Below are 15538 nucleotides of genomic sequence, written 5' to 3' on the forward strand. Positions count from 1 at the left end.
AATTCTTCCAAATGTCTGGATACTTTCTATGTCCCTGCCAGAAGTTTGTCTTATTAGAAAAGACAGGCAGCTGAGAAAGGAAATGGAAAAGAAAGAGCCTATATAAAAGGCCCAACTTTGAAGCTTGGTTTTGTTTTGAAATGGTTAGTTGCTTAAATGGTTAGTTGTCTAAATGTTTGTGAGTTATGTAGTATTACTTTATATTTGGTAAAGATTTTTATGGGAAAGTCATGAAAATGAGATTGGCATGATGTTCCAAATAATTTAAAGTGCTCAGTGTATTTTAATTTTATTTTTTTCCCTTTGGAGGAAAAAGGCACTACTTCTATGCTTTGCCATAGGTCAGGTTAATGCCAGGAAATAATTTTGGTGAATAGTTTTGTGTTTTTCAGGCTTAAAATGCTGGTAGCCACCTCCCTAGTCAGTATAAGTACCCCCATGACCTAAGGGCATCTTGTGATATCAGCTGAGTGGTGCATTCCTGAAGCAAAGATGGAGGTGCAGGTGTTGGGGAAGATATTTATAGCTGGATTATTGTGAACTACTAATTTTCTACATTTTTGTGAAAACCTTTAAGCCATGGTTGTCATGCACTGGTTGTTTTGATTACTTTGGGATACGAGGTGGTGGAGCAAGCCACTTTCTTGGAGTCCGACTTCCTGAATGGGAAATGCCTCTTTAAAAACACATATTAGGAAGAATCTATTTGCTGGCTTATAGGTTTTTTTTTTAAAGCTTATTTTTAGTGCTTCCTCCTAAACATGGACAATATTGAACAGGTTATGTTAGTTGTCTTCATTCTTAACTGTGATCATATTACCTTAAGGTTTCCCCAGGTGTATATGTTACAGTTATTAATTGACTAACTTGTTATGAAAGTTATCTGTACTCATTGGTAATGCAGACTGTCTTTTAAAATGTTGTCTTGGTTCTTTAAAAGGGAATGTGAAAAGATGTTACTTCTCCTGAGAGTATTTCAGAAGAGCAGTTATGTTTGGGACTTGGGCTTTAATGGATTAGATTACTTCTGCCATCCTTAACCAGTGCTTTCTATAACGACACTGGAAAATGCCAGTGCAAAGGTAATGACATTTAATATGATGAGTTGTTGCTAAATTTGTACATGGTTTATGCCTTTTAACCACAGTAAAGCATGTTCCACCTCAGAGTTTATAACTTAACTTTGTACTGGGGTAATACTGGGGTTTTTTTTTTTGGTGTTTTTTTTTAAATGTATGATTTCTCTTTAAACTCAAAGAACAGAATAAACAGTTGTACTTTCTCCAATTAGTCTAGTTAGGGGTGAATTTTAGTGAGTAAAATCAAGGCAAATAAAGGTCTCTTGATTTCTGAGACATTTTGTCATTTTCTTCTTCTTACGTTAGACATCCTGACCACCTTAATAGCCAAAATGAAACAGATACCAGCAGTTCGAGTCATTTATAATTTCAAGCTGACAAGTGTTTTGAGAAAAATCATCATAGGCATATTCAATCAATGAGTTGCATAAGATATGCATCCAAGTGTGTGCATTCTTTTGTGATGATTCCTGTCTCTTTAAGCCACTGCTTTGAGCATATTTTGGGTAGCAGGTTGAGATGTAGCCATGGGGACTGGCAAAAAAAAAAAAAAAAAGAGGCTGCCGGAGAGGTGACGGGGAAAGGAGACCAACTCATTTGAGCCATTGACATAAATTGACCAGAGGCCTCAGCTGTCCACTCGCAGAAAATATCTGCCAATCCAGAACCATTCTAGGAGGGTAAATTTTCCTGACTTCAATAGTCAAGAAAAATCTGCCCCTTGATACTCATTATTTGGCTGAAATTTGTAGAAGCATGGCCTAAATGTGACTTAGGCATGGTTCACTTTTAAAAACAGAGCAATGCTTTATAGTATTGACTTGTACTTTTTTGTTTTTTCCAGTTTTCTAAGATGATTCCAATGGATAAATTCTCCTCTTTTAAGAATAAGTTGGTGTTGAGAGCCCAAGATGCTGATGTATGAGAAAGCCGTCTCTTGACTTTGAGTTCAGACACATTTTGGTGGCATTTCTGTATCTGCAGTTCTGTCTCCCTGGCCCCTAGCTCGTTTGATATTCCCAGTACAAAGCTTCCTTCCTAAAATACAGGCCTTGCATCTTAAATACAAATGGATTGACTCTAAAAGTTGATGCATTGTTAAAGCACATTTGGTGATGGGGTAGTTCTATGTGTTTAGGTGTCAAGTCAGTTAAATTAGCTCATATTTGCAATGGAAAGAATAGAAGAGAAACTATCATGTATACTTTTTTTTGATTAATTAAACAGAAAACACAGTGAAATTGGATAACATGTGGGTCACTTACATTTTACCCTGTTGCTTGAATAGGTGAGAAAATAGAGATGCTTGTGGAGATGCTGGCAATTCTGGGGGCAGGTTGGGGATTAGAGGTGATAGCAACAACTTTTTGGTCTCGCTTTATTTTGTAGCTTAACTTCTCAGCTTCATACGAGTTCATTCTTTACATTTATATTATGTTTTTCAACGATGAATAGTGTCCACTGTTGACCCAAGTGAAACCTAGAGATTTTTATTTCTTTTGAGATAAATGAAGTCAGAAGGGATGAAGATCATGGCCTAAGGAGAGAGTTGTTATTATCATTACTATATATGTATTTTTGGAGCTAGGCAAACTAAATCTTCAGTACAGAAGCTGGTAGGGGAAAGGAGATGAATATTTGCTGAGTTTTGACTGTGTCTACCTGCAGGGGAGGAGCTTTGTGGCCCCAATGCATCCCCATTACAGGCCCACTTTAGTTACATATGTAGCGGTTTTTTGAGGGGCCTTGAAGAGGCTTTCTGTTAATTTCATCCCCCCTTCTTTTATTTCCTCATCCACAAGTAGGTGACTAAGTTTCTACAAAGACTTCTTGATTTTTCCTCTCCCCAGAAGCTATATGTCAAGGGACAGGCGACTGAGTATGCGTATAGACATCCTAGCCCTATCCTAAGTCCCACCAGTAATGTAGCAAGCAAACAGCTTCTGCAACGGTGGGCAGATTTTCAGGAGCGAGGTGTTTGTCACTTCCTATTTAGTATAGGTCTGTTTATTATTAAACTTTTAGTGGGAAGGGTCTTAAAATACATCTAATCTTCCTCTCAGTACAGAATGCTCTTCTTGTCATTCCTTAATATCTAGTGAGAGAAAAGTGTTATTTCATGGGAGACCCTTTTTTCCCTAATTCCAAGCTGATAGGGGAATGGAGTAGATGAAGAGGGTAGTGTAAATCAAGACAGAGGGCTTTGGGTATTTTTAAGTCAGTGAACCGCCTTAGTGAGGTGCAGAGTAGAGGGTGTTATGTCAGGGCTACATGAGGGTTCCTCAAGGGGTGGGAAGAATGGGGTTGGCTGGGGAGAAAACGGGGGCAAAGCTAGGGTAGGAGTGCAGAAGTTTAACTGAGGGGTCCTCTCACCTTTTGTCTTTTCATAATAGACCAAGGACCTTTTTCTGAAAGTTAAAAAAAAAAACACAAAACCCTTCACATTTATTTCCTACCTTCAAGACCCTAACTGGAAACATGGGTGTGATAGTGTGGGTTTCTTTTCGACCCCACTGGTATGGTTGATGTAGCAAATATCTATTTAGGTCTGAGGGTGGGCCCTTTCACGTAACATATGTTAGGTTTATTCCTTCCATTACCACTGTGAAGGTGTAGTGGGCTTTGTGAACCAACTCTGAGGTGGAACCCGAGAACCACTGAGAGCTTTCTCAAAGCCCGGATGTGAATGAAAGACTTTTTCTTTTTTTTTTTGCACCGGACATAGGCAGGAAGTGGGCTTTGGAGTATGGCAATGAAGGTTTCTTTTCAGCACGGGGAGTGATATTATGAGGATCAAGGAACTGAGAGATTCCATTGATAAATGTTTTATTCCTGAGCAACAAAGCAGAAAGCACAAGAGCATATTCTTTAAAGTAGTCTTTGCAGGCTGCCTGTATCTAACACCTAGCTTTACTTCTTAAGAATTAAGTGGCTATGGGCAAATTTCTGACACTCTCTCAGCCTCATTTGCTGCCATTGGTAAAGTGAGAAGAATGGCACAGTAAGTCTTTGATAGGTTCTGTGACTTTAAGTGAAATAATGTATGAGGAAACTAATTTTGCTATAGGATAGTTGATATATGTAAGAGTTAGGATCTTGAGAGTACCATGCTAAGTGAAATAAGTTAGATGGAAAAGGACAAGAACCATATGATTGCATGCATATGTGGGATATAAAACAGAGAGTAACAAATGAATAAAACAAACTCATAGATGCAGACAACAGCATGAAGGTTACAAGAGGGAAAGAGGGATGGGGAGAGGTTGAAGAGGGTAAAGGGGGTCAACTGTATGGTGAGAAAAGGAGATTAGACTTTGGGTGGTGAACACACAATGCAGCATACAGATGATGGGTTACAGAATTGTACACTTGAAACTTACGTCATTAACCAGTATCACCCCAGTAAATTTAATTTAAAAAAAGAGTTATGTTCCTGTGGCATCTCATCAATGTTATCATAAAATGACATTATTTGAGGACCTGCTGTACTTCCCCTACAGGATTGTGGAAGAACAGTAAAGCCTGGAAGAGTTTCTGGAGCATAGTAAGCTTTCAAAAACGATTAGCTATCATTAGATTTCCAGATTACATGAATGTTGTATTTGGCAACAAAGTTGTTCTTGTTACTGGAGATTCCTGCATTCAGGGTCACCTTGTTAAGACTGGTTAGTAGCAAATGGTATGTTCTTCATCTGAGGTTGTTGGAGAATGGCTAGAAGACAGTTCTAGAAGTGCCCTTCTGTTTTCTCTTCTTGCTTTGCAATCTGAAGATGAGCCAATAACAAGGTGGACAATCCCAGTTATTGACTTAAACTCTTCCTGTTGTAAGTAATAAATTTCTTGAAGTTTCCACTGTCTCTTTCTTTCTTTCTTTTCTATTTAGGCTTATATGAGTTATGCAGGGTTGATTTATATTGGCTAGTAGGTTCCTAAAAAGTTATATGAATATAGTACTTTTTGGTAAATTAGTTAATGTGTAGTACAATGCTATTTATCAGAATTATATGGTGAACCATTTAAAAAACAAAATATTTTTAAAAAAGCTCTAACATGTTTTTGTAAATCAGAATTTTCATGTAGCATTTTAGCTTGAATTATAATGCAATTAAATTTATTCTTTCCTAAAGTCAGTGATATAGTAATAGTTATTAATGACAGGATCTTTATGCTTTGCAAATTAGTGTCTCACTGTGTAAGAGATAGCAAGTCACTATACTTTGAATGGCTTACTAAATACTATAGTTCACCTTACTTTGTGTATTAATTAAGGGGACATGAAAAAAAATGATAGTGATGATGTGTTAGGTGAGTTGAATTTTAGGTAAACCTATGCTACCTTTGTTAATATCATCAAAACCTATGAGAAAAAACATTTATGCTAATGAGAAGCAAAGTAATGTATGAATAATTAAAATTCATAGGAATTTTGAGGACATTGTTTTAATTTTAGTCTCTTTCTCCCTCTCCATATGTTATTTGTAAGAGAGTCTAATAAACCAAGGCCTTTTGATCGGTAATATCAATGACTCAAAATCCAAAATATTGGCAAAGCAACAAAGAATAGAATGATCATATCTAATCAAAGTAAAATGTACTTTTGGGTTTATTTTAATGGGTCCCCAGATGAAAAGATATTTAGCTTCTTGAGTGTGTCTTTTATCAAGTGTAGGTGGGTTTTGGTGAGCTTGTTATTGTGCACAGGTTATGAAAGTTTTTAGAACTCTAGTTTCTTCATAAGGTAAGGTTGATGTCACTTTACTCCCAGCCTCTTTCCCCTGCCTAGCACTAAGTCAGTATGTAGAAGCCAGTGATCATAGTACCTGACACATAGCAGGTGTTCAGTATCTATTGTACTTCTTTCCCTTTCCGTGATACATTAGCCTCGTTAGGCATAATAAAAAAGGTATATCACCAGATTTCTGTAAACAACTGAGCTTTTGGTTGACATAATGTTGCTTATATTAACTGCTGGACAGACACACCGGTAGCTGTTAGACAAACTTGAAGTTCAGATGAATAACAATAGAAGAGAAACCAAAAGCATAAGCATAACACCAAATGCTGGTGAGGATGTGGAACAGTAGGAACTCTCATTTAGTGCTGGCGTGGATGTACAATGTTTCGTGGTTTCTTATAAAACTGAACACCCTTACCATATGATTCAGCCATCATGCTCATTGATATTTACCCAAAGGAGTTGAAAATACATGTCCACAAAAAAACCTGAACATGGATTTTATTCATAATTTTCAAAATTTGGAGGCAACCAGGATGTCCAGGAGGTGAATGGATAAGCAAACTAAACTGTGGTACATGCATACAATGGAATATTTTTTGGTGCTAACAAGAAATGAACTGTCAAGTCATGAAAAGTCTTGGAGGAACTTGAAATGCATATTACTAATTGAAAAAAGTTACTATGAAAAGGCTGCATACTATATGGTTATAACTATATGACATCTAGAAAAGGCAAAACTCTGGAGACAGTAAAAAGATCAGTGGTTTCCAGGGGGTAGGAGTGTGTGTGGGAAGATAAATAGGCAGAGCACTGAGGATTTCTAGGGCACGGGGACTACTCTATGTGATATTATAATAATGAGCATATATCATTATGTATTTGTCCCAACCCACAGAATGTGCAGTACCAAGAGTGGACCCTTAAGGAAACTATCAACTTTCAGTGATTATGATGTGTCAATATACCGTAGGTTCATCCTTGGTAAAAAATGAGTCATATTGGTGACTGATGTTGATAATGGCTGGGCCCTGTGTATGTAAGGGCAAGAGGTATATGAGAAACCCCTGGACTTTCCTCTCAATTTTATTGTAAACCTAGAACTGCTCTAAAATAAATGAAGCCTTTAAAAAATAAAAATAAATATATACTTAAAATCTTAAGCATAGCGTCTGGAACATGCTGTCAATTAAGAAAGTTTAAATTATAAAAATTTCACTTTTTATCTTTGAGTATAACTATATATTTTTTGAACACAGTATCTTTAAGGATTTTACTTCAGTTGAAATATTCTTCTGGTTCCTCAGGTAAAGCATATCTGTGGATTTGAAATTATTATAACTTATCTTGAACACTGATGTAGCCGAAATTATTATGTGACACATTTGCTTACCAGATTGCTTTTAACTTCATGAGTCAATTCAGGCTACCAGACTTGTTTGTTCTCTCTGAGTAAATAATCTTTCATCGCCAGAGGCATTTTTCATAGGTTCATAAACAGCCTTTCTCTTAAAAAAAAAACAAAAAACCTTACAAAGTAGTATAATAGCAGCTGTTCTTAAACAGTCTTCATTTTTGTTGATTTTATGTTTAGGTGGAAACTACATTGTTAGTTATCATATAAAGAATGTATATTTAGGAGGGGAAGAGACTAGAGATTGATGAATAGTGTTCTCTGTTCTACTTGCCTGCTGTCAGCATCAGTTGTGTGAAATATGAAGTGAGACATATCTCTGCTCCATGGTTTGCAGGGTTTTGTATTTGATGGTCTGTCCTTTCAGAGCTGTATCTTTATGGATTTATTTTTCTGTAAATGATGAGGACTCATCCATCACAGGAAGATTTTGAACTGTGTATGGACTATATACAAAGCAGGCAAGTTGTAAATCTTGGATTTTAATGCTAAGCAGATCTCATATTTGTGTATTTAGTGGAGTAAGCTAATTGGTGTAATAAACAACTCCCAAAGTTCAGTGGCTTATCACAATGAAGATTTATTTCATGTCCACGTTAGAGTTCAGGGTGGATAGGTTGGGGACTTGTTTCTTGCAATTACTGTATTCAGGAACGTGTGTCCCTTTATTCTAGTGGCTCTGACGTATAATAGAGCTTTCTGACCTATTGGACCATTTCAGCCAACTGTAAGGGAGGTAGGAAATATAGTCCAGTAGTGTTCCCTAGAAAAAGAGAAGAAGTTTTGTTAAGCATCCAGCCATTACATCTGTGTCCAGACTTTAGTTTCTAATGTAGTGGACGAATGAGCTATATTTCTTCTAGTGCGAGTTTTAAGAGTTTATGCCAAAGATTCTGTAATTCATTTATTTCTCTTATTTAGAACCCTATGCACAGATTCCTGGAAGAACTGTTTTTTTCTCCTCAAAATACAACTAAATATGTCGAGGCTGTGTCTGATATCTAAAGCTTGATGAAGATTCTGAATACACTGTATTTTCGATAAGGCCAGTTGAAACTATTCTTAACTACACTATATGGTTGACTGTTTCTTCAGAGGCATGCTTCATCAAAGCACTAAAATTATGCTGACAGAGTTGGAAATGTTCTTTGAAGAGCATCCTATCATCTTCCTTATAATTTTGGTTTTTGTTTAACACTTAGCTCCCAAAGTGGGGCCATGGCAGTATCTTTGAGTTCTAACTCACACCAGGCCTTCGAGGAGTTTGTGATGCTATTTTATTGCTGGCATACAAAATCAGCGAGGTTAACTGTATTGCTATAGGTCACACAGTGAGTCAACGACTGAGCTATGATTAGCGTTGACAGCTGGTGAGCTTCTAGGCTGTTGCTAACTGAGCAACACTGACATTCATTTTGATTTGACATTGCATTTCATTTTCAACTATTTATTCATTTTAAGGCCTTTTTAAGAAACTTTTTAGGGATATTGTAAGACTGAGGAAACTTCCTATAAATGCTTCAGAGAGTGTCCCTTAGCTTTTCTCTCCTCATCTCCCTGCTTAATAGTTACGTTGTGTTTATGTTAGGAAGGCTGTCTCTAGGTAGAGTTTTGCAGATTAAGAAGAGAACAGATGCTTTAAGATACACGTTAGGCAATGTCAATTTCACTTGGTTATTGTGTAATTTGTGATTTTTCAACAGAGGTTTTTAGATGTAATTATAAGCTTGTGAATACAAACTAGAGAAGTTTTAAATATGTATATATTTGATGAAATAGTTCACAGAGAAATGGAAAGTGTGCATCACACATTTGACCACAAACTGTTGTGAACATAAGGTTAAAATGTAGTCTGTGGCCACCTGGGTTGCTTGGAAACAGTCATTTGACCCCACTGTGTCAGCATTTTATTCACCTGACAGGGATCCAGGAAGAGTGAGCTTTCTTTTTGTTCTGTATCTACTTCCAGATATATACGTTAGGTAAGTTTTTAAGGAAAACTTAAAACTTCACTGTCCAGTGTGGCTGGCTGCTCACTACACAGTGTCCCTAGGACCTTTAGGTCCCTAGGTAACCCACACATATAGGCAAAGGTAACCTAGTAGAGGTGAGCACATGTGATTTAGAGTCAAACCTGAGATCGAAGTGTGATTTTTCTCAGTTACTTGCCCAAGGAATCACAAAACTCAGTTTTCTTGCCAGTTAAAGGATGCCCTTCTGTGGTAATTTTTTTTTTTTTTTTAATTCTCACTTGAGGACGTGTTCATTGACCTTGGAGAGGAATGGAGAGAGACAGAAAACAATCCATGTGAAAGAAAAACATCAATTGGTTGCCTCCTGTACACACCTGACTAGGGGAGCCTGCAACCTAGGTGTGTGTCCTTGACTGGGAATCGAGCCTGCATTTGGAGCAGGGGTGTCTAACCTTTTTGTGTCTCTGGGTCATACATTAAATACACAAACTCTAATGAAAACAAAAATATATCATAATGTTTTAAGTAAATTTACGGTTTTGTGTTGGGCCACATTCATAGCCATAGCTGCAGGTTAGACACCCCTGGGCAGGATGACATGCCAACCAACAGAGCTACCTGGACAGGGCCTTCTGTGGTAATGTGATACCTAAAGGAGCTGACATGTTAGAGTGTGTGTGGTCTAGCAGCAATCAGACAAATGACAGTTCTCGTAGCCTTCCCTCTCTGTCCTCTCCTATCTCAGGCTCCCTATCCAGATCTTCTGCTTCTCAGTGTGCTGTTGGAATTGAAGAATGATACCACGTGTAGATACCCCCAAACACGTTTTTTACATACTAAAAATACTTACTTGAAAACTGATGGGGCATCGTCCTTAAACCTCAGATTATGTAGTCTATTATGATGCTAATTTATTTAGAGTCAGGCAGAGCCACAGCGTTTTCCCTATTTTTCAGCTATAAGAAGTTTTTTAATGATATATTATGATTGCTATTAAAAGAGTTTCTCTACGATTTCTCAAAGGAATGTCAGTCACTTAAGGGTTGAATGACCTCTTCCAGGTGAACTAGAGCTCTGTTCTCAGCCACCCTGCAAAGATGAGCTTGGCTTGTTACTTTTGTCTGGCCCCCAGTGGAGATGACAGTCGACCCATTTGCGGCAGTTTCTATAGAGTAATCAAGAATCCATCACCAAATATGTTTACGTTGAGAAATGTTGCTTACTGTCATGTAATTATTTAAAAAAAATTCATTGTTTAGAATCACCAAGTAACTCAGAAGGTAAAGGCCATGAAAATATCTTAAAATTCACTAAAAGGAGATGCTTGTTGCATTGACTTTCCAGAATAATACACACCTATTCAGTCTATTTCAGTGACAACAAAACATGAAGCAATTTCCCTTACATTTAACAGTTCCATTATCAATACATGATTAAACACATTACATGGGAGAGGGCCATAGTTGTTGCAGTATGGAGTGATTTGCATGAAACCCTACTTAATACTCCAATTATTACTCTACATGATTATAGGACAACCTAGTTGTTAATTGCCTGTGGTCCTTAAATGCACTTCTTGGAGAAATAGACACTAATTATTAAATCTTGTTTTCGGTCTCACCCGAAGTTGCAAATGTCTAGGAATTTGTTGTTGTTGTTGTTTTAATTTGCAAGTCTAATGGTGTACAGACGAAGTGAAACTGATCTCATTCTGAATCCTGGTTTGTGCTCTGGGATGTAAACTCTCAAAGATTATAAACGTAGCTTTCAAGTCTGTGTTCAGTGTGCCAGTCTCCTGACAAAGGCTGAATGCTTTCTATCAGAATGCTGGAGGAATTTTATCTTTTTAAAGTAGATATAAAATTTTGCTTACAAGTCAATAAAAACACCTACTTCCTCATAATCCATAATAATTATAGTCATAAATAAGAACATCAAAATAATATTAAATATTAGATATTCTTCTAATTCATCCAAGGTAAGAATGTTTTTTTTGGGAGCTGTGTTTGGAACTGTGCTAGGCAAAAGGCAGTTTGCTTTATATCTTGGGCTCTCCTTTCTTCTGGCATCAGTGGCTGAATTAGGAAATGTATTCTGAATCTGGTAGTGCTGGCCTCGACCTGTCTTTTGGCCGGTATTGGCAAACTTCTGTGCCTACTGGGGCCAGACTGGTGGTGTGAAGCCAGTGAATGGGAAGGCTTGTCTAATAAGAGTGCATAAGCCCTTCCTAAGGGTTGTACTAGTGTTCAGTTTTAGCAGATTTAGCTCAGAAATTTTAATTTTTATGTGAAATATAGCAATTTTTAAATATTGGATGCATAGTTCATGTTTTTAAGAAAGGTGGTAATCCGCTAATATGACTTCTGGTTTTAACACATGCTGTCCTACTTCATTTACTGTTTATTGTCACCTAGCTGATGCCTATTAGTCTATTTTGACTTGATGCAGTGATAATTTTTAGGAAAATTTCTTCAGTTTGGATTAGGGGTACCTCCTGTGGCTCTTGTAGACCCTTCTCTATCTTAAATCCAGCTGTTAAGCAATATTATACTTGCCTTTTTATCTTTTTGTTTTGTCTTCCATTGTATAGATTCCTTGAGGGCCTTCAATACATATTGATTGAATAAATGACAGTGGGTAAGGTGTCTTCTCAGAATACACGGGAGAGTTTTTGTCTCTCCCTCAGGTGATTTAGCACAGGTTGCTTTTCCAAAACTTCTCCCAGAATATCTGGATTAATCCGTTACAGGAGCTTTTCCCCCAGATTCTTGTTTGATCCAACTCCTTAGAAAAAAGAGGAATGAGTAGAAGGCAGGTCTGAGAAGATTTGGAGCACAAAGGCCTCTTAGAGAATGCTGTTACTTACTGCTACTATTTTATTCCTGCTGCTTTCTTTTCATTTCCCCTCAATCAACATATTCTAGGGAAGGTAGAGTGCAGATGTGTTTTTGTGACTCAAAGCCATATGAAGCCAAAATGAGTTTCTTGTCATAATTAGAAGTAGGGCCTTAGGCTGTTTATTGCCTCTAAAATAAACTTGATGCTTAGCTTCTCAGTTGCAACACTTTCCAGCTTTTATGAAAAAAAATAAACAAAAATAAAATGTTATTTTAAATGTAGTGTCAGAAATTAAATAAATTATCCTCAATAGTGCAGCATATTTAAAAAAAATTATTTTGGAAGGACTGTTCAGCAAAATCTCCACAACAAAACCATACCAAAAAAACCTAAAAAAACTTTCTGCATTTGGCAACTGGTGATAACTCATCCTATTATAACTGTTTAGTCTGTTTCTTTTTTTTCTCAGGTTTTATGTAGAATCAGTATGGTGTAGCAATGTAAAACTTAGTCTCTGTTGTCAGGCTGTGTAGGTTCAATTCCCAGCTCTACCTATACCAACTATATAATCATGAGCCAACTCCTTAACTTCTCTGTCTGTTACCTCTTCTGTTAAAAGGGAGACTGTAGTAGTGCCTAGTTCATGGGGTGATTGTGAGGGTTAAATGAGTAGGAAATAGTAAAACCTTTGTAATAGCGCCTCATACTAACAACTGTATACAAATATACTTTTTTAAGTCAAGTTTATGAATATATAATTTAGGGTATAATTTTCATGCAGTAAAATTTACCCTTTGGAATATATAGTCCTGTGAGTTTTGACAAGTAGATACAGTCATGTAACCAACACCACAATCAAGATATAGGAACATTTCTAGCAACCTCAAAAATTCTCTTGTCCTCTTCGTAGTCAGTCTTCCCCACCCCCAACACCCATACCCTGGCAATCACTGATCTGTTTTCTGATCCTATACATTTGCTTTTACAGAATACCATGTAAACGAAATCATACCATGTGTAGGCTTCTGAGTCTCGCTTCTTTCACTTGGCTCAGGGATTGGCAAACTTTTCAATAAAGGGCCAGGTATTAAATGTTTTAGGCTTGCAGTCCATACAGTCTCTATTTATACTCATTCTACTATTTCACTTATGGACTATACATGAATGATTGGGTGTGATTGTATTTGAAGAAATGTTTATTTATTAAAACAGGTGGCATCCAGATTTGGGTGGAAAACCATAATTTTCTGCCATGATTTAGCATGATGATTGTGAGGTTCTTTCATGTCATTGTGTCTATCAGTAGTTTGTTCTTTTTATTGTCAGTTAATGCTCCGTTGCAGAGATGTATGACGGTTTGTTTAGTCAGTAGAAGGATGTTTGAGATTTTCCTAATTTTTTGTAATTATAAATAATGCCACTGTAAACATGTACCTGCAGTTTTTTTTTAGAAATTAATACAGGTTTTCATTTCTCTTGAGTAATTATCTAGGAGGAGGATTGCTGGATTGTACAGTAAATGTATGTTTCTCTTTATGAAAAACTCCCAAACTGTTTTCCAAAATGGCTGTATCACTTTGTGTTTCTACCAGCAATGTGAGAGAGTTCCAAATGCTTTGGAGCCTTACCAGCACTGGTATTGTCTACTCTAAAAGACTGAAGGATCTTAGAAATTAGAGTAAAGATGCTTAGCATTAACTTAAGTTGGAAGCTCTTGAAGGGTTTTACACACGGAAGCAACATTAGACAGGTTTTAAAATAATTACCCTAGCTGCAGTGTATTTAATGACTTGGAAGGAGGGATGGTAAATGTGTGAAGACCTGTAAGAGAATATCATATTAGTATAGGGGAAAGGGAAGATAGCTTGACTTTGAAAGGTGGCAGTGAAGATTAAGTGACTGGATGTGAGAATTTTTTAAGAGATGGGCTTGGTAGAAATCAGTGATTCATCATATTTGGGACTTGAGAAAGTGGTACAAGCAACTAGATGTATAATTTAACCTTTACTGAGATCAGTAACATTGACAGGAAAAAAAGTTTGGGGAGATAAAGTCATCCGTTCAATTTTGAGATATATGTGAGACATCCAACTGGAGGTACCAAATAGGTAGTTTGTTATCTGGTTATGGAATAAGGGAACAAAATTGGAAGTCAGTGTGGTGTAAAAGATACCTGGTAATATGGAGGTAGAAGAGATTACCAGGTAGAGAGAGTTTATAATGATCTGAGAACAGTGACTAGGACAGATCCAAGAGGAGCTTCGGTATTTAAGGATAGGCAATAGAAGGATATCCAAAGGAAAGCTGGGGGTGGGGAGAGAAAAAGAGATTAAAAGAAGGGTGGGGGGGGAGAGACAGAGACAGAGAGGGGAGAGACAGAATGAATGAGAATTTCAACTCAGAAGGTTGTCTCCCAGATGCTTAGGTGAGGAACAGTTATGTACGTGCTGTGATTACAGCTAAAATGAAGGAAGGCATGTGCTCATTGGATTGAGCGCCGTAGTGGACCTGAGCTAGTTTTGGTGGGGGGGGGGTGCCAGTGTGTATGAGAAAATCAAGATTAGATTGTGTTGAGGGGTGGGTTGAGGAGTGAGTAGGAGGTGAGGCAGTAAAACAAAGCAAGGGTATGTGGGGCTTTCAGGAATTTCTAGGGTGATTGTTAGAAACATAAGTTAAAAGAGATATTTTTGATTGTCAAGACAAATTAGAGCATGCTGGTGAGAAGAATGAGGCAGGGGATGAGGACAGAAGAAGCAGAGTAGTCAGTGGAATGAGACACACACAGGCATGAGAGATGCCCACCAGTCAGATCCAGCGTTCTTGCTGAAGAATTTCAGCTTCGTTTAATATTCATAGTTACGACCTGTTAGCAGAGAAGAATATGGGGCTTTTAGTATTACCCTCTTTCAATAAGGTATATCATAATATTTATTTTTCAAGTATTTATAGAAAACTTACCAAACAGTAAATATCAAATTCTTTTGATGTGTGAAAATGCACTGGCAGTTTAGTCATTTGTCAGTCCCATGTCCAAGTCCTGCCCATCTGTCATGGTCCAGGTAAAATCCTCTCCTGCTGTCATCTGCTTTTTGTGTATCTATAGATACACACATACACATTTATATGTATATTTTTCACCTTAAATGATGGAAAGTATAGACCATGACTGAAAGTTGTTTTAGTCTCTGCAGCATGTAGCAGTTACATTTATTTACTTTGTTCCCTTAAATGTATGCAAATGTGAACAGGAGAAAATGATTATTAGCCGATAATTACAAGTTACATAAAGGAGAATAAGATTTTTGTGGCTTGGCGTCCAAATTAGTAGCCTGAAAAATTATGGTACTGATTATAACCTTTTATTTTTATGATACTTAATAAAATATGTTGTGAAAGTTCCCTTTTATATGTTACTAAAAAATCAAACAACAACAGTAATGCTTTGGTGGTACTTTATAGTTGACCAACAATTTTCATATCATCGTATGGTTCAGATAGA

General features: G+C 37.0%; 1 protein-coding gene across 3 annotated transcripts in view; it reads left to right on the forward strand.

Annotated features, from left to right (window-relative positions):
* GPD2 (glycerol-3-phosphate dehydrogenase 2) overlaps positions 1-15538 on the forward strand; it is a 134580-nt gene that overhangs the window by 32831 nt on the left and 86211 nt on the right. The gene's annotated exons all lie outside the window — the stretch shown is intronic.

The sequence above is a fragment of the Pteronotus mesoamericanus genome, unplaced genomic scaffold (genome assembly GCF_021234165.1).
Source record: "Pteronotus mesoamericanus isolate MK-2021 breed Mesoamerican mustached bat unplaced genomic scaffold, CSHL_Meso_final scaffold_651, whole genome shotgun sequence".
NCBI lineage: Eukaryota > Metazoa > Chordata > Mammalia > Chiroptera > Mormoopidae > Pteronotus > Pteronotus mesoamericanus.